This window comes from Artibeus jamaicensis, unplaced genomic scaffold (assembly GCF_021234435.1).
Source record: "Artibeus jamaicensis isolate MK-2021 breed Jamaican fruit bat unplaced genomic scaffold, CSHL_Jam_final contig_419, whole genome shotgun sequence".
Classification (NCBI taxonomy): domain Eukaryota; kingdom Metazoa; phylum Chordata; class Mammalia; order Chiroptera; family Phyllostomidae; genus Artibeus; species Artibeus jamaicensis.
This window is the reverse complement of record NW_026521824.1, coordinates 3,299,163-3,321,317: the sequence shown is the minus strand read 5'-3', so window position 1 is coordinate 3,321,317 and position 22,155 is coordinate 3,299,163. Positions and strand designations below refer to the sequence as shown.

The following is a 22,155-nucleotide window of genomic DNA, read 5'->3' as shown; positions in this document are numbered from 1 at the left end:
TTACTTAAATGTAACAAAAATGGTCTGTTTTTAAAAACAAATTGTGACAGGCAATGAAAAGTAGATACTTCACAATAATGTAGAATAGAAGATTAAGGGGCAAGCAAAATGAACCACTACCAACCACACCAAAGACAGGTCTTCATCCAAAGATGATGTTGTGCATATGATGGGATTGGAAGGGAGTCCTCTATTATGAGCTCCTTCCAGAACACCAAACAATTAATTCCAACAAGTACTCCTCCCAAATAGGCCAAGTGAAAATACCACTCAATAAAAAGTGTCTGGAATTAGTCAAAAGAAAACTCAAAATCTTCTATCAGGTTAATGCAAGACCACGTTTCTTTGATGACAGGCAAAAACTGTTACAGCTTGCCTGGGAAGGTCTGACTCTTCCTATGGTTCACCAGACATTGCACCTTTAGATTTCCATTGATTTCAGTTTTTACAAAATTCTTTTCTTTAATTTATTTTTTTATTGATTATGCTGTTACAGTTGTTCTATTCCCCCCCTTCATTCCCCTCCACCCTACCCACCCGTCCCCACCATTACCCCTCCTTTAGTTTATGACCATGTGTCTCAAGTTCTTTAGATTCTATATTTCCCATGCTATTCTTGCCCCCCACCATCTATTTTCTATCTACTGTCTATGCTACTTATTTTCTGTACCTTCTCCCCCCTTCTCCTCCTCCCACTCCCCTGTTGCTAACCCTCCTTGAGATCTTCATTTCTATGTTTCCACTCCTGATCTAGCTGTCCTTTTAGTTTGCTTTTGTTTTAGGTGTGGTTGTTAATAACTGTGAGTTTGCTGACCTTTCACTGTTCATGTTTTTTTAACTTCTTTTTCTTAGGTAAGTCCCTTTAACATTTCATACAATAAGGGCTTGGTGATGATGAACTCCTTCAATTTGACCTTATCTGAAAAACACTTTATCTGTCCTTCCATTCTAAATGAAAGTTTTGCTGGATAGCGCAATCTTGGATGTAGGTCTTTGGATTTCATGACTTGGAATACTTCTTTCCAGCCCCTTCTTGCCTGTAGGGTCTCTTTTGAGAAATCTGCCCACAGTCTGATGGGAGCTCCTTTGTAGGTGACTGTCCCCTTATCTCTTGCTGCTTCTAGGATTCTCTCCTTCATTTTAATCTTGGCTAATTTAATGATGATGTGCCTTGGTGTGTTTCTTCTTGGGTCCAACTTCTTTGGGACTCTCTGAGCTTCCTGGATTTCCTGGAAGTCTATTTCCTTTGCCAGAATGGGGAAATTCTCCTTTATTATTTGTTCAAATAAGTTTTCCATTGGTGGCTATTCCTTTCCCCCTTCTGGTACCCCTATAATTCGGATGTTGGAGCGTTTAAAGATGTCCTGGAGGTTCCTAAGATTCTCATTTTTTTTGAATTCTTGCTTCTTCACTCTTTTCCGTTTGGCCATTATTTGCTTTCTTCTGGTCCACTCCATTGATTTGAGTCCCAGTTTCCTTTTCATCGCTATTGGTTTCCTGTGCAATTCCATTCATTTCAATTAGTTTCGCCTTCATGTTTGTCTAATTTGTGGCTATAATCAACCAGTTCTGTGAGGATCTTGATCACCAGTGTTTTAAACTGTGTGTCTGAGAGTTTTGCTATTTCTTCATCGCTTAGATTTATAGGCTCTGGGGCTTTGAGATCTTCTTGAGCCATTTTTGGTCTGTTCGCGCCTATTAAGTACCAGAAGCGGAGCCTTGGACTCCCAGGTCGCTGGGTTATGACGCTATATGTGGAGGCGGGGACAGAGCCGGGAAATGGCAGCCCCCTCTCCTGTTTCTTGCAGCTGGGTAAAGAGCAGAGCCTTAGGTTGTTCACCGGGGCAGGGCCACTTAGGTCGCTGGATTATGACGCTGTATGTGGAGGCGGGGTCAGAGCGGAGAAATGGCGTCACCCTCCACCACCTCCGCTGCCAACGCCACCACTTGCCGCTTGCCACTGCTGGCTCTCGTCCAATCGCCCACTCCCTCGCTTATCTATCCACACACAAATGCATGAATACGCGACCACAGTCAACCCGCAGCCCTGCTCCCTCGCTGTTTCCCCACAATTGCTTGCTGAGTTGCCCACCAGGTCCAACCCTGCACCTGGATTCCACGCGCCTGAGTCTGTCTGACTGAGTTTTCCTGTGCAACCCTGCTCTGCCAGCTGCTATTTTCGCCCCTCTTACCGGTCAGGCTCAAGAATTTGTTATCAGATTTCCAAAAGGTTCAATTTTCTGTGTTCTGGCTGTGTTTTCTATTGCTATTATTTAGTTGTCTCTAAACTTGGTTGTGTGAGGAAGCACAGCTTCTCCACCTATGCCTCCATCTTGGCGGAAGTCTACAAAATTCTCTTAATGGAAAGTTTCAATTCTCTAGAAGACTGCAAAAGGTACCTGGAACAGTTCTTTGCTCAAAAAGTTCAAAAGCTTAGAAAAGATGGAATTATGAAGTTGCCTGAGATGACAGAGGGTAGAACAAAACAGTGGCTGTATTGTTAAATATAGTTATTGGTGAATATGAAAAATCTTTTATTTTTATTTTAAAACTGAAAGAACTTTTTGTTCAACCCATACACATATATAAACGAGGGACAGAGAAGAACATTTTAAGTATAACCCAAAAGCACATATAAGGTTGGTGGTATCTCAGGGTCCTGGAGGGTACACAAGCCCACACACCCAGGATCCAGCACCAGAAGGGCCCAATTTGCTTGTGGGAAGCAGCAGAGGAGACAGAAATCTGAGAGAGAGCAGAGCAAATGCCATTGCCCCTCTCTGACCCTGCCCCCACATACAGCATCGCAACCCAGCAACCTGGGTGGCCCCACCCTGGTGAAGACCTAAGGCTCTGCCCCTCACACGTAACATGTGCAAACAGACCAAAACATTATGGCTCAAGGAGAGCTCAAAGCCCCAGAGCCAATACACCTAAGCGACCAAGAGAGAGCCAGCCTATCAGATGCACAGTTCAAAACACTGGTGATCAGGATGCTCACAGAACTGGTTGATTTTAGTCACAAATTAGAGGAACAAATGAAGGCTAAACTAATTGAAATGAAGGGAAATGCACAAGAAACCAATAGTGAGGGAAAGAAAAGTAGGACCCAAATCAAGGAAGTGGACCAGAAGGAAGAAAAAAAATGACCAAACAGAAAAGAAGGAACAAACAAGAATTCAAGAAAATGAGAAGAAGCTTAGGAACTTCCAGGACATCTTTAAATGCTCCAACATCTGAATTATAGGGGTACCAGAAGAAGAAGAGCAACAAGTGGAAAACTTATTTGAACAAATAATAAAGGAGAATTTCCCCACTCTGGCAAAGGCAATAGACTTCCAGGAAATCCAGGAAGCTCAGAGAGTCCCAAAGAAGATGGACCCAAGAAGGAACACACCAAGGCACGTCGTCATTACATTAGCCAAGATTAAAATGAAGGAGAGAATCCTAGAAGCAGCAAGAGATAAGGGGACAGTCATCCACAAAGGAGTTCCCATCAGACTGCCAGTGGATTTCTCCAAAGAGACCTTACAGGCAAGAAGGGGCTGGAAAGAAGTATTCCAAGTCATGAAATCCAAAGACCTACATCCAACATTGCTCTAACCAGCAAAGCTTTCATTTAGAATGGAAGGACAGATAAAGTGCTTCTCAGATAAGATCAAATTCAAGGAGTTCATCATCACCAAGCCCTTATTATATGAAATGTTAAAGGGACTTATCTAAGAAAAAGAAGATTAAAAAGATGAACAGTGGAAGGACAGCAAACTCACAGTTATTAACAACCACACCTAAAACAAAAGCAAACTAAGAGGACAGCTAGATCAGGAGCGGAACCATAGAAATGAAGATCACATGGAGGGTTAGCAACAGGGGAGTGGGAGGAGGAGAAGGGGGGAGAAGGTACAGAAAATAAGTAGCATAAATGGTAGGTAGAAAATAGATAGGGGGGAGGGCAACAATAGTATGGGAAATATAGAATCTAAAGAACTTGAGACACGTGGTTATAAACTAAAGGGGGGGAATAGTGAGGGAGGGGATGTGCAGGGTGGAGGGGAATGAAGGGGGGAATATAACGACTGTAATGGCATAATCAATAAATATATTAAATTAAAAGAAAAAATATTTACAAAGAAGATAGAAATTAAAAATAAAGATACACTAAAAAAGGATAAAGTAGATTGATGGTTGGAGGGTAGACAGGTGAATGGGTATGCAATAATTAAGTATACAGACAAAATGTCAATTGTGGAATTTGGGTTGTGGATACAAACACGTCCACTGTAAGTTTTATTTTATTTTATTATAAGTTGGAAATTTTTCAAAATATAATGTTGAGAAAAATGTTAAAAAAAAAAAAAGAAAATAGGGAAGGGTAAGAATAGTATGGGAAATGCAGAATCTAAAGAACTTATGATATGTACATAAATGAAAGGGGGGGAATGGTGAGGGAGCGGTGTGTAGGGTGGAGGGGAATGAAGGGGGGAATAGGACGATTGTAACGGCATAATCAATAAAATATATCTTTTAAAAAGGTTGGGTGTATCTTTGATTTATCAAATATATATTTTTTTATTTTTCTGTACAGCAAAGACTACTTTAAGTGGCAAACCACAAAACAGAAATAGTGCAATAGCGAAATTTTGATACCACAAATATGCATATATGTAGATATAATTCTTACAAATAAAAAATTATCACAATATATAAAACACACATGACAAGAATATGAGATTAACGGGAAATAAAATTAATGAAGTCTACTCCATAAATAATCACAGAAAAGTAACATAAAATCACTCCCAAAATTGAGAAATATTTAAAAAATAATGCCTACTGTTGTTGAGAGTCTGGTAAAAAGGCATTCTTACACACTACTGGTATGTAAAATGAATACAAATTTCTTTCTGAAGAATGGCAATAGGCACCATAAGCCTTGAAAATATGCATATCCTCTACAATAGCAATTCTACTTCTAGAAATTCATTTGATTATTCAATACAGAGATACCCAAAGATGAATGCTTGAAGCTGTTTCTCAAGGAATTGTCCTAAACGTACTGTATATGAGCTTAGACTATTGTCTCTTAAAAAGTTTAGCTAATAGGAAATTTTATTTAAAGTATGCCACAAAATGTCTGTATAAGAACAGTTGGTTTTACAAATGTGTAATTTGTATATATCATTAGGATTCAATTTTGCATGTCTGTCATATCTTCACAAAATTTTAAGACCAAAAACAGAAACAAACATATATTCCACAAATATTTATTGAACAGTACACACCACTATGTATAAACACAGTAACACTTTTATAAACACTGGCACAGAATAATGACCAAGATATGCCATCTTATTGTGAGGTGACATAGAAAAAAAACTCATGAAATAGTATGAAGTGCTTTAACTAAAACAGAATCAGAGAGTGGGGAGAGACATTTCTGATGGGGTGATCACAGAAGGCCAGTCTCAAATAGGATGACCTGATGCCTTGACTTCTTGAAACAGACCCATCTTACAACTATTGTTCCAGTGCAATTAATTATGCTCCATTTCCTTCTCAAAACTGTCCCAGTTCTAAGATGACTTTTGAGCCTAAGCTTGAAAGATGACCCAGCTGATCTGGAAGAGATAACAGCATTTCCTGAAGGACTACAGAAACCCCAGGACAAAGCAAGAGGCCTAAGGAGAGGGTGGCTGAAGGCAAGGCCTGAAAATGGGGGTGGGGGGTAGGTGGTGATGGAAGGGATTTTTACTGGTGTATAATTGGAAATTGAAATATCTCATTGTGTTCTGAATATAATCCTTTCCCACTTTATGTTACAAATACAGCAGGTCCTCAATTTAAGTCATTTCCATTTAATATCATTCTGTTATAATGTTGATGAGGTGCCATAATCTTGTTTATTTCAATTAGCCTATGGTAAAATTGGTTTCCTTATATATCTACTTAAAGTTGCAGAACCTACTGAGGAACTCAGGTGAGGACTCGCTTTACTTCCTTCCAGAATTCATAACTTGTTTCATCCTTCTGTAGACCTCCACCCCAAATTTTAAAAATATTCTTCTACATTCTCCTCTTCCACTTCTTAAAGTTTTGTATTTTTAATATTTAGCTCTTTAAACACCTAAATATTTTTTCTAAATACTGAAGTAGAAGTCTACCTGTATTGTGATAATTATTTTAACAAAACCCTTATTGGATGTGTCGGCCTTTCCACACTGTTCTGAAATGCCATCCCTATTATAACCCAGCAATTTTACTATGTACCCTATAGAAACTAACATACTTACATACAAAAGGATACTTATTGCAGCAATGCCAAAGGCAAATTTGAACACAACCTAAATTCCATAATGTAGTGTATTCATATGATAAAATACTACACAGCAATTACAATGAAAAAACTAGAGCTATGTTTCAAAACGTGTAAACCTCAAAAAAACTAAAAATGAGGAAAAACAATTTACAGTGATACTAGCATGTTACAAACACAGAAAATAATACTATTTATTTTTATATATGCACATAATAAAAGTGTAAACATATCAGATATACATCTACTTTACGATAATAAGAAAGGAAAAAGATCTAGGAAGGGGATACAATCTTAAATATTTTCATTTTTTAGTTCTTTTTATAATTTTTATTTACTGATTTAAGAGAGAGAGGGGAAAAAGAGAGACATCAATTCACTGTCCCACTTATTTATACATTCATTGGTTGATTCTTTTAAGTGTTCTGACTGGGGATCAAACCACAACCTTGGTGTATCAGGAAAACGCTCTTACCAACTGAGATACCCAGCCAAAGCCAACACTTCATTTCTTTTCTTTTTAAGGTTTTATTCATTTACTTTTAGAGAGGGAGTAAGGGAGGGAGAAACACAGATGTATGAAACATGGATTGGCTGCCTTTCACATGCCCCCAACCAGGAACCTGGCCTGCAACCCAGGCACGTGCCGTGACCAGGAGTGGAGCCTATGACCTCCGGGATTTCAGGACACCTAACCCACTGAGCCACACCAGTCAGGGCCAATACTTTATTTCTTGAAACAAAAGATGAATCAAGTACAATAAAATACTATTTTCTTAAACACAGATGGTAGGTACATGGACATTTGTTATATTACTCTATGCATGTTTCTATGGGCCTGAAACAGTTCATAAAGAAAAAGTCACCTTTATTATCAAATATATTTCCATATGTCCATGATTCTAAATTCACTAATTTGATTGCCCCTTCCTATGCCAATGCCACGCTTTTTAAGTTACTATAACATTATGAGACTTTTATATATGGTAAGACAAGTTTCCCCTCACTGTGTTACTTGTTGCTGATACTTTTCACAGCCTTCAGAGTGCTATTCTAGCACTTTTCCTCTTTCACGTGAACATGAGAGTCAACCTGGCAGGCCCCATAAAAAAAATTATGGATGAGAGCATATAAATATTGAATGCATAGACTGACCAAAGGGAGAGCAGATAACTTTATACTATTGAGCATTCTCATCCTAAAACATAATTATGTATCTTTATGTTTTAGGATGAAAATTAAATATATATGTGTGTGTATATATAGTTACATACAATTTTTATTTATTCAGGGTATGGCAAAAGTAGGTTAAAAGTTTGTATGAAAAGTAATAAGTAATTAATAAATAATGATACAAGAATAAACTCTGTTTTGTGTACTCATAACTGCAAACCTACTTTTTCCTCACCCTGTATATATATAATTTCCTCCAACAGAAAAAAATTAAGTAGTAAGAATGGTATGTTTATATAAAATATTCATATGTTTAGGATTTTCACCCTAAAACATAAAGATACATAAAGATAATTATGTATCTTTATGTTTTAGGATGAAAATTAAAGTGTGTGTGTGCAATTAAGATAGGAATATTTTTACATACACAAGGGGGAACCCCTCCCCCCCAAAAAAGAAATTATCCTCTAGAGGGAAGGTCCTTGTAGTACAGGCCTCCCCCCACTGGGTGAGTGTTCTAGGAACCCATCTGTATCAGTGTTCCAACTGGCATTGTTGTGAGAGGTTGTGTTTGGCTTCAGTGAATTTTTTTTCAAGACTCAACACATTTGCCCATTTCATGATGGGTGCTTTACTAGCACACCTGCCCACACTGCACTGAGTGTTCAGCAGTTCATGACCAAAACCGGCGTGACCCCTGTGCCCCACCCTCCCAATTCACTCAATCTCATCCTGAGTGACTTTTTTTTCTTTCTCTGATGAAAAAAGTCCTAAAAGGGAAACATTTTGCTGATGCAACAGAAGTGAAACAAAATGAGCACTAAAAAGGCATCAAAATCCATGAGTTCAAAAACTGTTTTGAGCAGTGTAAAAGCATCTCAATAGATGTATTGCATCAAATGGAGCATACTTTAAAGGTGACTTAAGTTTAAACATGTAAGAATATATAATCTTTTATAAATAAATTCCAGTTTTACATCCCCCACATACGTGAAGAATATTATATATAATGGAAAATGTGTAGGAGATATAATTCTTATGTTAATTATATATAAAATATATAAAATTCCCATGAGAAATACTGTGTACATGCACACACACATGTACATATATATACTGATGACAGAAATTATATATATACAGGGTGAGGAAAAAGTAGGTTTGCAGTTATGAGTACACAAAACAGTTTATTCTTGTATCATTATTTATTAATTACTTATTATTTTTCATACAAACTTTTAACCTACTTTTGCCATACCCTGAATAAATAAAAATTGTATGTAACTTATATACACACACATATATATGAAAATTCCCATTCACTTAATAATTATATCATTTAGTGGAGTTTTAGTTTTGTTTTCATCATTTTAAGGAATTTGGGAGTAGAGCAAATTTTTAAAAATTCAGTGTGACAACTTAATCCAATTTTCCCATTTTAATCAACAAATTCTTCATGAACTAGGTTTAGAAAATAAAATTTCTTAGAGAACTAAAATTCAATATAACCTTAAAACAAAACTTAGCCCTGGTTGAAGCATCATCCCATAAACCAAAAGGTGGTGGGTTCAATGATCAGACGAGGCACATGCCTAGGTCTGATTCCTGGTCGAGATGCACATCAGAGGCATCCGATCAATGTTTCTCTCTCACATTCACGTTTCCCTGCCTCTCTCTTTCTCTCTTGCCCTCTCTCTGAAATCAATGAGCATGTCCTCAGGTGAGGATTAAAAAAAAGAAAGAGAAAACTTTTTAAATTTTCTGTGGTCCTTTGTAACACATGAATATTTTATATAAACATACCATTCTTACTACTTAATTTTTTTCTGTTGGAGGAGAACACGGTCAGAGGATGAGTTAGAAGACAGAATGAGCTATCTCCCGAGACTGCTTCCTGCCTGCTCCCTTCTCAAGGCATGGAAGTTAGAAAAACTAAGAATTGGGAGGTTCTGAGGTTACCCAACTAACACTGATTTTACAGTTCAGGAAATGAAGCACAAAGAAATTCTATTTCTCCAATTTCACAAAGCTGCCAGTGGCAAAAATGGAAGAGGCTAATGTTTTCTGTGACAACTTGGCAGTTTTCTCAATAAATAGTGAACTACTCTGAGAAGCTGAGACGTTCAGTGGGACCGTACATTAAAACCAACTGGGCAGCTTTCCCCTTCTACACACCTGCACTCGCTCCAGGTAGAAGGGGAAATGCCAGCACACGGAGTTGATGGTTAGTTTTATTTTGGTTTTGGGATTTAAGAGTTTTCGAAAAGTACCATATGATCTAAAGAGAAAAATCTTCAGCTACCCAGTTGTCCTCCCAGAAGGCAAGCAAAAGTTACTACTTTCTAGAGTATCCTTTAGAAATAGTCTCTTTCCCCTACATAAATGATAGCATAGAAGATATACACTGTTCTATATCCTGCTTTTCTTACTTAGCAATATATCTTAGCAATATATCATCTCTCATGAGTCCACAAAAACCTTTTCCTCTTTCCACTGCTGTAGAGTATTTCCCTGTATGAATGTTCACAAATAGTTTATGAAAGTTTTCCAAGTAATTCTGATTTGCCACCAGTAAGAAAGGCTTTCATGATCTATCTCTGAACTTTCCACCCAATTCAGACATGCCAAGTAAATAAAAGGTATAAAAGGAATGAAGAAGCACAAGGAAAGATAACAGCTCAAAGTCATCCACATTTTTTCCAACATTGGCCTATACAACAAGAAATCCATGTAGTATGGTGGTGTTTGTAGGGTCTTTTTAAATATTCAGAAATGTTGCCCTGGCTGGTGTAGCTCAGTGGATTGAGCAAGGGCCTGGGAACCAAGCAACCACAGTTCGATTCCCAGTCAGGGCACATGCCTGGGTTGCAGGCCAGTTCCCAGCAGGAGACACACGAGAGGCAACCATACATTGATATTTCTCTCCCTTTCTCCTTCCCTTCCCCTCTAAAGATAAATAAATAAAATCTTTTAAAAAATATTCCGAAATTTTGAGTCCTGAGTTCAACATCTGTATTCAATGTCACTCAAATATGACTCACACGATTTGTCCATGTTTTCCTTTTGTCAGTAATCCTTCAAGTTGTCCTGGTTTTTTTTTTTATTTTAGTGAGCTTAACTTGAATTTTTTCCCAAAATAAAGTCAGATACTATCAGCTTAACACAGGTAGCAATAAAACATCAGTGAAATCAGAGATTAGCCCTTATTGGTACACAAATTTACCAGTCAGAGCAGATACCACCCCTGATCACAAGAGCTACACAGCTTGGAGACCACTATGACCTTCCTCAAACCTTCAGCATGATACATATAATAACAGTTTGGACTTCTTGTTTTTAAACAGGGCTCTCCCCTCAACCATGTACATGGAAGCCAAATGCATTAATGTTGATAAAAAAAGAGAAATATTCTGACTCAAATGAGAATGGAGAACCCAGGCTCTATCATTTTCGGTCTCTCTGCCCAGTCCTGCCTTCCACCCTACCTCCAGTTCTGGCTCACCAAGATACCTCCACAGAACAACTTTACAGTTTGGAAACAACTGAAATTTTATTTTAAAAATCCGGTTTAAAATTAAGGCTGAAGGAAAAGAGAACACCTTAAGTGGCATTTACAAATTTTAAGTTCTTTGTGCCAGTTAACTCAGGGCTAGGTACATGCCTAATTCATGAAATGTAAAAATTCTGTGAAATTTTTAAGAAACCTGGTCAAAGCTAGCTCTTTCTTTCACCATGTTTGAAATTTGAACTGTTCTAGCTATTTCTGGGCTATTCAGTTCTTTCCAAGGGACTTTGTAGCATTTTGAGAGTTTTGTGCATCACCTTCCACTTGAACCTTCTGGGGGAGAGATTTTGGAGGAACTTCAGGCTGTGACTAGACTTCCAGTGGACTCACCAAAAAGTTTAATCCAACCTTGACTTTGGAGTCTTCTCAGATGCTGGCTCTCAAGCTGTCTCAGAAGTACTAGAAAAGACCCTTGGTAACCTGACTCTCAACCCATGTACCAAACTCCCCTCCCTCTACCAGGATGTTCGCCCCAACAGCAGAGCAGAGGAAAGAACTTTCAGGGGCTCGGACTGGGGCTGGGTTAAGACACACTCTGCAGGAGACAAGGAGTATAAACATTGGCAACTGCTTGGAAAGAGAGGATGTTACAGGTTATTAGATACCTCAGCACCCTGTCTCTATTTCAAAAACCCACAGGAAACTTGAGATTAAATCAGGAGAAGATTCAGAGGTAGCTGTCATTACTGCCTATTTCATGGATATCCCTCTGATAATATTAGCATAAAAAAATTAACATATTATGCCCCGGTTGGTGTGGCTCAGTGGAGTGTCAGCCTGAGAACCATGGGGTCACTGGTTCAATTCCCAGTCAGGGCATGTGCCTGGGTTGCTGGCCAGGTCCCTGGTTGGGGAAGTAAGAGAGGCAACCATACATCAATGTTCCTCTCCCTTCCCCCTCTAAAAGTAAATAAATACATAATTTTTTTTAAAGAATAATTAAGATAGTAAGTCCATTTAGCCATAAATCTTACTTTTGTACTTTTTTTCCTTGCTGGTAATTTCAGGGTCATTAGAACAGACCATATACCAATATTTTGATAATCTATGATAGCGGTTCTGTGATGTCTTATTTTTTGCATCTCTTCCTTGAAAGTCTGTCTTGATGCCAGTAACTTATTAAAAAAACCTGTAGCTTTCATTTGAACAACTTCAATATACTTCAGTTCCACTTTTTAATTTGACCCAAAGAAGCACTAATAGGTCTTGAGTGTTGTTAGTGTATTTTAGAAGCCTGAAGTCAGTAAGATGAAACCCAATACCAAGAATTAGCCATGACCAGCATGGCTTAGTGGGTTGGACATCATCTCTCAAATTAAAAGGTCACTGGTCTGATTCCTGGTCAGGGAACATGCCTGGGTTGCAGGCCAGATCCCTGGGTATTTTTCTCATACATTGATGTTTCTCTCCCTTCCCCCCTCCCTTCCCTTCTGAAAATAAATAAACAAAATCTTAAAAAAACAAACAAAAAGAATTAGGAGCAAGTGCCCTAGCCGGTGTGGCTCAGTTGGTTGGAGCATCATCCCATAAACCAAAAGGTTGCAAGTCTGATCCCAAGTCAGAATGTGTACGAGAGGCAATCAATTGATGTTTCTCTCTCACATCATTGTTTCTCTCTCTCTTTTCCTCCCCTTCCACTCTCTAAAATCAATACACATATTTTTCAAAAAATAATTAGAATCAAGTAACTTGTACAAGAGGAATGTAAAAAAGAAAGAGACTGATTTAGCAAAGGGTACATTAATTAGAGTCTCTGGTTTTGAAAAATTTGAATTGTAACAGAATTTTCTGATGTGCTATTTCAATCTTTAGCAGGAAACAATACATATGTAGAGGACCTTATTAAAATTTGATGCACATTTGGGTACCTAAAAGAAATCTGGTCAAGGTCTTATATGCAACTCCTCATATCATAAACATATATAATTATATTTTAGAATGAAAATAATATACTAAAATTAAATGTCATTGTTATAAGTGACAAGAGCATATTTTATCTGAATTTTACAGATTAACTCGGAACTAACCTCCTATATTTTATAAACAGGCAACAAAACATAATAAAATGAAACTGCTCTACTTAAATTCCTTTTGCATCTTCCCACATTGAGGTACAGTACAATAGTCCCCCCAGCCATTGGTTACTCATGGTCAACCACAGCACAAAAATATTAAACGGAAAATTCCAGAAATAAAAAATTCATAATTTTTAAATCTCCCACCATCCTTTGCCATCCCCGCACCATCCTGCCCTGACATAAATCATTCCTTTGTCCAACATATCGATGCTGTATGTGTTACCCACATATTAGTCACTTAGTAGCTATCTCAGTTATCATATGTAGCAATATCACAGTACTTGTGTTCAAGCAACACTTATTTTATTATAGTTAATAATGGCTCATAGCATAAGAGTAGTGATGCTGGCGATCTGGATATACCAAAGGAAGTAAACTGGTTCCTTTAAGTGAAAAGGTATGTATGTATAGTAAAAAAAACACAGTATATAAATGGAGCATTACTATATATGGTTTTAAGCATCCACAGAGGGTCTTGGAACATATTTCTGAGGCAGGTGAATAAGAATTCCCTGGCAAGTGGAAGGAGGAAACTGAGACAAATGACTGAACAGATGGAAGAGCTGAGCAATTAACAGCCAGCTGACAAATCACAAGATTCTATCCTCACTAACCAAAGACACTTAAGAGCCGATGGTTTAAACCTATCCTCACTAACCAAAAATATCTAAGAACAGATGGCTTAAATCACCTTAGTCAGGGAGACAGGTAACATACACAATAAAAAAATTAAAAATAAACCCACAATTAAAGCTAGACTAATCCAAGATAAAAGTAAAACTAACCATAAAATACCTGCATACCCCACTATAAGCCCATTTTAATATGTCAATATACTATACAACATACTCAGAAATATGACTCCTCTGGGACCGCCCCTAAGAGTCCCGCTTATAGAAAACATGAATAGATAACCCCTCAGGACAAAGGATGTCTGCATGCTCACGTTGTTGAGCACATCCTCTTTGTTGAGCACACCTGTGCCCCTCTTTCCTCAGGTGTGTACTTTGCTTCTTCTATCCCAAGTTCGAAGGGTCCCAACAAGACCTGCACCCAGGAGAGCAACAGGGAACTGCAGCTCATTCCAGGCTTATCCCCTGATCCTGTCTCCAGGGGCCCCTCCTTTGCCTCACTGTCTCAAACTTCAATAAATTTACTCTCACTTTCACATGGAATGTATCTTGAAATTTTCTCTGCCAGAGTCAGGAACCTAGAGGTCACGGGACATGCAAAAGTTTTCAGATTGTGCAGGCACAGGGCCAGCCCCTGGTGTGGAAGCAGTCTGGTTACATCCCCTGCAGGTAAGGAGTGACTACTGTAATAAAGACACACACACACAAATTTACTCAACAGGAAATGTATCTTGCAACAAAATTTCAAAAACAATCATAAAAAAAAAAGAATCCAATCCCTTCTCACCAAAAATTCCTGGCTTTTGGCCTAGAATCGTTGCATACATAACTAAAATGTGCTTGGATAGATTTTCAAGGTGGCCTAAGCTACCTTGGGAAAACAAAACTAAAAATGTTCTTCACTGTGGTAAGACTGCAGATGCCTCTTTTGATGACCAAGAATGAACCCACTGAAGTTCACACAAAAGTGAAGCCCATGGTATACCAAAGCAGAAAAAGAATCCTACAAAATATACAATTCAATTTTCTTGCAGATAATCAAATTATAAAACCTTCTGATACAAAACTCTGGAATAGGGGAATGATCTCTATAACATTACAAATGCCAAAATATTATTACTAAACTGAGGCAAATCAGGTCTCACTAATTCTCATAAACAAAGCCAACTCTCATCCAAATCCAAAGTTACATTAGGAAAAGAGAAGCTAAAAAGAATCATATGCACCCCTATGTTCACTGCAGCATTATTTATAATAGGCAACATATGGGAGCAACCTAAGGGTCCACTGATAGACAATTGTACATACAGACAATGGAATAGTAATCTTATTTATTACTATAAAAATAGAACAAAATCTTGCCATTTTCAACAAAGATGTAGAGGGTATTATGCTTAGTGAAATAAAACAGAAAGACGAATACCACACGATTTCAATTATACATGGAATCAAACGAACAGAAACAAACTGAGATACATAAAACATTTTGATGGTTGTCACATGGGAGGGGACTTGAAGGGTGAGTGAAAAAGGGGAAGTGATTGAGGAGTACAAACTGCCAGTTATAAAGGTAATCAATCATGGGGCCTATCCTCCCTGGTTGCTTGAAGATGATCCACCACCATGAAGGACACAGTAACTGTACAGACCAGAAAGTTCATGAACAACAGACTACTTCATTGGAAATAAATGGTCATCAATATCACTCACCCTGAAAAGACAACAGCACCTAAGACAGGTGTACAACAGAAACTCCACTTTAAGAATCTATCCTAAACACGGGGACAGTGACGAGAGGGGAGGGAAGTTAAGGGGGAAAAAAGGGGAGGGATTTGGAGGAACAAGTATAAAGGACACAGGGATAATAACTAAGGGGGTGGAAATGGGAGGGAGGCGGGGAGCACGAGGTGGAATGGGCTGGAATGGGAAATATAGACAGAAAACTGTACTTGAAAAATAACTAAATAAAATTTTTTAAAAAAAGAATCCTATAAAGCTGCTTCTACAATTATACAAAATAAATACACACACACAAATACCTCACTACATCTTTGTTTTTCTGACAAAAACAAAACATTAGTGGCCGTAAATTGATTAATCAAATTATGGTATTTTCATAAGTGGACTACTATGTAGCTATTAATGATAGAAATAGCTCTAAATATAACAACAAGAACAGTAGAATACAGAAGAACAGTATCGTATGATCCCATAATACAGAAAATTACCTACATACACAGAAAAAAATCTAAAAGAACGTGTAACACAGAACAGATTACATCCAAGAAGCAAAACACTCAAGAATTTCTTTATACGCTACTATACTGCACTGTACTTGTGTAAAAATGTACTACTTATAATAAACAAAAGACAAGATTTTAAAATAACATATCCTCCTTTACTCATTAAAATGATTTTGTGTGAACACAGAGTAACCTCTCCTTCCACCCCTTCCTTCCCTTCTGTTCCCCCCCTACACACACACAGAGATACACAGACACACGCACACACAGAGACATGCATGGGCACACAGACAGACACAGCTGATGGACTATATACTACCTACATCTGGTATATTTACACTGAATATATTTTAGGCTGTTAACTCCTAAAAAGCACAAGTTTTGGTCTCATTCCAAATACATAAGGTTACTATAAATCAAAACTGAAGAACTTAATCAAAAGCAATACCAAGTTAAATGTCTTTGAATCGAGACATGATGATTACTAGTTAAAACAAACATTTCAAAGTTATACAAATCTATGTTATTCCAAGGAAAATGAATGGCCCAAAATAAAAGGGGGGAGAGGGGATCTGTGACTCTCATAAATCTAAGAGTCAAATTTTCTAGAAAAATGCAACCTTAATTTATTCTGCTTTGATACAATTTATACAAATATATATACTCCTCAAGTAAACACTGGGGAGGATAATAACCAAAATAATTTGGTAATTTTGACTATTCTCTTCCTTTGCACTTACCTAATCTACTTAAAGACTTAATTTTTTTAATCCCCACCCAAAGATATGATTATTGATTTGAGACAGAGAGGAGTGTAGGGGAGGGGAAAGACACTGATCGGCTGCATCCCGTGGTGCCCTGACAGGGACCTAAACACACGGTGAAGGTATGTGCCCCGATCAGGATGGAACCCACAACTTTCTGGTGTCCAGGACAATGCTCCAAACAACTGAGCCACCCAGTCAGGTTTGATTTTTGATATAAAACTTATCAGCACTATTCTTTCAAAGGGGTTCCATAATAATCCTATAAACCAGAATTGTCAAATGCTGAAAAAGAAAAAAAAACATTCCTAATTCACAATTTTTTTCCTACTACTGAAGCTACTCTCTAAGTCCCTGAACAGGTATATAAATTAACACATTCTTACTCTCATATTACCCTGAAAAACAAAAATACAAACAATCTGGAATGAACCGATCCCATGTTTACTTTCTCTTTCTCTCAAAAATTCGAACCAAAGGGTTGCAGGTTTGATTCCCAGCCAGGGCACATGCCTGGGTTGTGGGCCAGGTCCCCAACTGGGAGCATGCAAGAGGCAACCACACACTCATGTTTCTCCCCTCTCTTTCTCCCTCCCTTCACCTTTCTCTAAACATAAGTAACATCTTTAACAAAAAGAAATGCTTTGATACTTCACTGATTACAGACTTTTGCCTCACACTGGTGAATTCCAGTTTTTTAATTTCCAAAAACTACTCATCATCAAGTTCCACATGCATATCGATTGGCTTCCACAACACACACAACAAATAACTCTAGCAGCTAGGCTTTTTTTCATTAACTCAACAAATTTCTACAACACACTTTCTAGGTGCAAAGTGTTATTAAAAGAGTGAGAGCAGAGAAAGAATTAGAAATTACTGAGATAGAGGCATGCCCACAAAGGGCTTATGGTCTAGTAGGGACTACATGAACATGTACATAAATATGATGTTATAGTACAGGCATAAAGCATTAAGAACTTTCAGAATGAAAAATATACAACTTTGGAGAAGGAGTAAGAGGGAGACTTCCTGGATGAAGTGATATGTAATCGAACCCTAAAAAAAACAGGCAGGATTAAGATATGGTAGAGTTCAGGAAGAGTCAAGTAGGGAAACAGCATTCCAGAAAAAGACATAATATGAAAAATAACAATACTCCTTAATCCAACATAAAGTAGGCATATTATTTAACAGCCCAATGGAATAAAGAAGCATGCCATACTTCAGTATCCATGTGAGGATATCAGTTTTAAAAGAGTAATATAGACTTTAAAATAAATTCTATGGGCCCTGGCTGGTGTAGCTCAGTGGTTTGAGCACGGGCCTGTGACCCAAAGGATCGTAGTTCGATTCCCATTCAGGGCACATGCCTGGGCTGCAGGCCAGGTCCCAGCCAGGGACACACAGGAAGCAACCATACACTGATTTTAAAAATAAAAAAATAATAATAAAATAAAATAAACTCTATGGCGTGAGTACCTACAGAAAATTAATATTCTATGAGACTTCTGCCAAGATGGAGGCATAGGTGAAAACACTGTACCTTCTCACACAACCAAATTTAAAGACAAAGTTTTAGTAACAAAAACGCAGCCAAAACGCACAAAATTGAACTATACAGAAGTCCGACAACTAACCGCTCAGCCGGACCAGTAAGAGGGGTGGAGCCAGCAGCGAAGTGGGTGGGTCAGGAAAGATCCCCCAACTGAGGCACTCAGGCAACCAGTGGGTGGATGCCAGGTGTGGTGTAGCAACAGGCAGACCCAGTGAGGGCACAAGGCGGCAGGGTGACCACAGTCACACATTCACACGTAGATAAACCAGTGAAGGAGCCAGCAGTGAGACAGACTTCGCAGGCCCCAGGGCGGGAAGCAGCAAAAGGGACTGCCATTGCCCCTCTCTGACCCCACTCCCCACATACGGCATAAAAACCCAGCAACCTGGGTGGCCCCACCCTGGTGAACACCTCAGGCTCCGCTCCTCATATGTAACAGGTGCGAACAGACCAAAACATGGCTCAAGAACTCAAAGCCCCAGAGCCAATAACTTTAAGCGACCAAGAAATAGCCAACCTATCAGATGCACAGTTCAAAACACTGGTGATCAGGATGCTCACAGAACCGGTTGATTTTAGTCACAAATTAGAGGAACAAATGAAGGCTAAACTAATTGAAATGAAGGGAAATGCACAAGAAACCAATAGTGAGGGAAAGGAAACTCAATGGAGTGGGACTCAAAATCAAGGGAGTGGACCAGAAAGGACTCAAAGCAAGGGAGTGGACCAGAAGGAAGAAAAAAAAATGACCAAACAGAAAAGAAGGAACAAACAAGAATTCAAGAAAATGAGGAGAGGCTTAGGAACCTCCAGGACATCTTTAAACGTTCCAACATTCGAATTATAGGGGTACCAGAAGGGGAAGAGGAACAGCCACCAGTGGAAAACTTATTTGAACAAATAATAAAGGAGAACTTCCCCAATCTGGCAAAGGAAATCTGGGAAGCTCAGAGAGTCCCAAAGAAGCTGGACCCAAGAAGGAACACACCAAGGCACATCGTCATTACATTAACCAAGATTAAAATGAAGGAGAGGATCCTAGAAGCAGCAAGAGATAAGGGGACAGTCACCTACAAAGGAGCTCCCATCAGACTGTCAGCGGATTTCTCAAAAGAGACCTTACAGGCAAGAAGGGGCTGGAAAGAAGTATTCCAAGTCATGAAATCCAAAGACCTACATCCAACATTGCTCTACCAGCAAAGCTTTCATTTAGAATGGAAGGACAGATAAAGTACTTCTCAGATAAGATCAAATTCAAGGAGTTCATCATCACCAAGCCCTTATTATATGAAATGTTAAAGGGACTTATCTAAGAAAAAGAAGATAAAAAAGATGAACAGTGAAAGGAAAGCAAACTCACAGTTATTACAACCACACCTAAAACAAGAGCAAATTAAGAGGACAGCTAGATCAGGAGCGGAACCATAGAAATGAAGATCACATGGAGGGTTAGCAACAGGGGAGTGGGAGGAGGAGAAGGTACAGAGAATAAGTAGCACAGACGGTAGGTAGAAAATAGATGGGGGGGAGGGTAAGAATGGTAGGGGAAATACAGAATCTAAAGAACTTGAGACACATGATAAACTAAAGGGGGGAATGGTGGAGGAGGGGGTGTGCAGGGTGGAGGGGAATGAAGGGGGGAATAGGACAACTGTAATGGCATAATCAATAAAATATACTTTAAAAAAAGAAGAAAAGGAAAAAAAGAAAATTTATATTCTATATGTGCTTTTCAATATAGCAATATGAATACAGTTCATGCTCATGCTATTTAGCTAAGCTTCTATATAACAATTAAAGTCCCTCATAATTCAAAAAACAATCCAGAGATTTTAGAGTTAGTGAAGCAAGCAATACCTAAGTTTTAAAATAATTTAATCTTTCTGCTTAGTTTTCAGAGGTACTCCCACTGGTACAATAAAATTTCTAGTAATACTTTAATTCTATGAAATATCACTAGGCCCAGATACCTCAAAGACATTTTTGTTTAATCACAGCAGACTGACACTTAAGTAAATAATTCCCAGTGATCATATTACACATGTAGAGCACTACTAATTTTTTTCAATATATTTTCACTGAAGAAAATTCAAAGAAATACCTTAAATTCAATACCTAGACTGAATAAATTATCTCTCCTTCTATCCACCCCAATTTTTGTTTTAAGTAATCATCACAGTGCATAATCCTACAGATCAGCAATTTTCAACCTTTTTCATCTCATGGCCACATAAACTAATTACTAAAATTCTGCAGCACACCAAAAAATAATATTTTTTGCTGATCTGACAAAAAAAACAGTATAATTGTGATTCATTTATACCAGACTGCTATTGTTCTGTTGGCTATTGTCATTTTTTTATTTGACAAGCTAAGGGAAAAGAGGTCAATGCCCTGACTAAACAGTCAGTTATTATGTGTGTTAAAAGTTCTTGCAACACACTGGTGGAAATTGCTGCCACAGGCAACATGGTGTAATGAAAGGAGTACCACAGTGGATATCAAAAGATTGGATTCTGCTAGTTCCCAAATACAATGGTTTAGGCAGATCACTTCATTTCTGTGACCCTCAGAAAACAGGAAAACAAATTATGACTACAGATGACCCCCAGCTTACATATGTTCTACTTAATAACTTTTTCAATTTTATAATGTTGTGAAAGTGATAAGCATTTAGTAAAAACCATACTTTAAATATTGACCTTTTCCTGGGCTAGTGATATGCAATATAATACTCTCTGGAGATGCTGGGCAGCAGCAGCCAGCAAGACTCCCAGTCGGCACCAGATCAAAGAGGGTTGCTGGGGTATACTATACTCTACAGGATACTGTGTTGCCAGCATTATTTGGATACTGTGTTTTGTTTTCCCACCACAGCATGTCTACAATAGGCCCATCTGTATCTCTTGTTTCTGCCAAGAAAAGGAAAGCAATTAATTACTGGTGAGATGAAACTACATCAGCCCAACTATAAGCTAATGTATGTGTTCTCAGCATGTTTACTAGGCTAGGCTATGATAGTCCTTGGGTAGGTCAGGTCTATCCAGTGCATTTTCAACTTATGATATTTTCACCTTACGGTGGGTTTATCAGTATGTAGCCTCTGTAGATAATCTATATGACTCTACTTTCTATCATTCTATACATAATTAGCATTTCATTTTAACAATTTAATTTTTTTAGATCACCTTTAAGTAAAAATATTAGCAGCACACAAGGAAGAATTAAACTGAGGAATTCCACAGAAATTCTTACAGAGGTTTGTATAGTCTCATCCTCAAATGCAGAGGACTCAGGGGAAAAAAGAAAGTATGCTCTATCTGAAGACTATCCAAGCAATATAGTAATTTTGACCACACTAACTCCTGGGGCAGAAAAAAATGGTAGTAAAACGGTAAAAATACTCAAGGAAAACCACTACCACAATAATACCAAAATAAAATACAAATGCTCTACACAGCTACTGCTACATACCAGAAGCTTTTCATAGGTTTCCAATACTCCTTATAAGTCCTGACAGAAAAAGAAACAAACAAAATGTTTTATTAACCATATATCTAAATGTACTTTTTTTGGCACCCTTAAGCTTGAAAAGTACAAAACATCAGGCAATCTACAGTTATTTGTACATATATTAATTAATCTGCTCAACTTTATAGAACACCTTTATAGCATTTAGTAATGTGCCCTCAAGAACATAAAAGGCACTTAACACTGGTTTGCACAAGGCAGCGAACTATACATCAATCTCTAATCAACAAATAATAGATCATGATCAACGTTTACTATCTTTTGTGCCATATTCTAGTAAAATCCAAATCTGAAGTAA

At 38.0% G+C, this 22,155-nt stretch overlaps 1 protein-coding gene across 10 annotated transcripts in view; it reads right to left on the bottom strand.

The window, feature by feature from the left end:
- Positions 1-22,155, bottom strand: part of NCOR1 (nuclear receptor corepressor 1) — a 209,264-nt gene that overhangs the window by 183,840 nt on the left and 3,269 nt on the right. The window contains exon 2 of one of the 10 annotated variants that reach the window (XM_053665683.1): positions 21,801-21,839. The exons of the other annotated variants lie outside the window; for them this stretch is intronic. The gene's annotated coding sequence lies outside the window, so the exon portion shown is untranslated. The remainder of the gene's footprint in view (positions 1-21,800; positions 21,840-22,155) is intronic. 10 annotated transcript variants of the gene reach the window in all.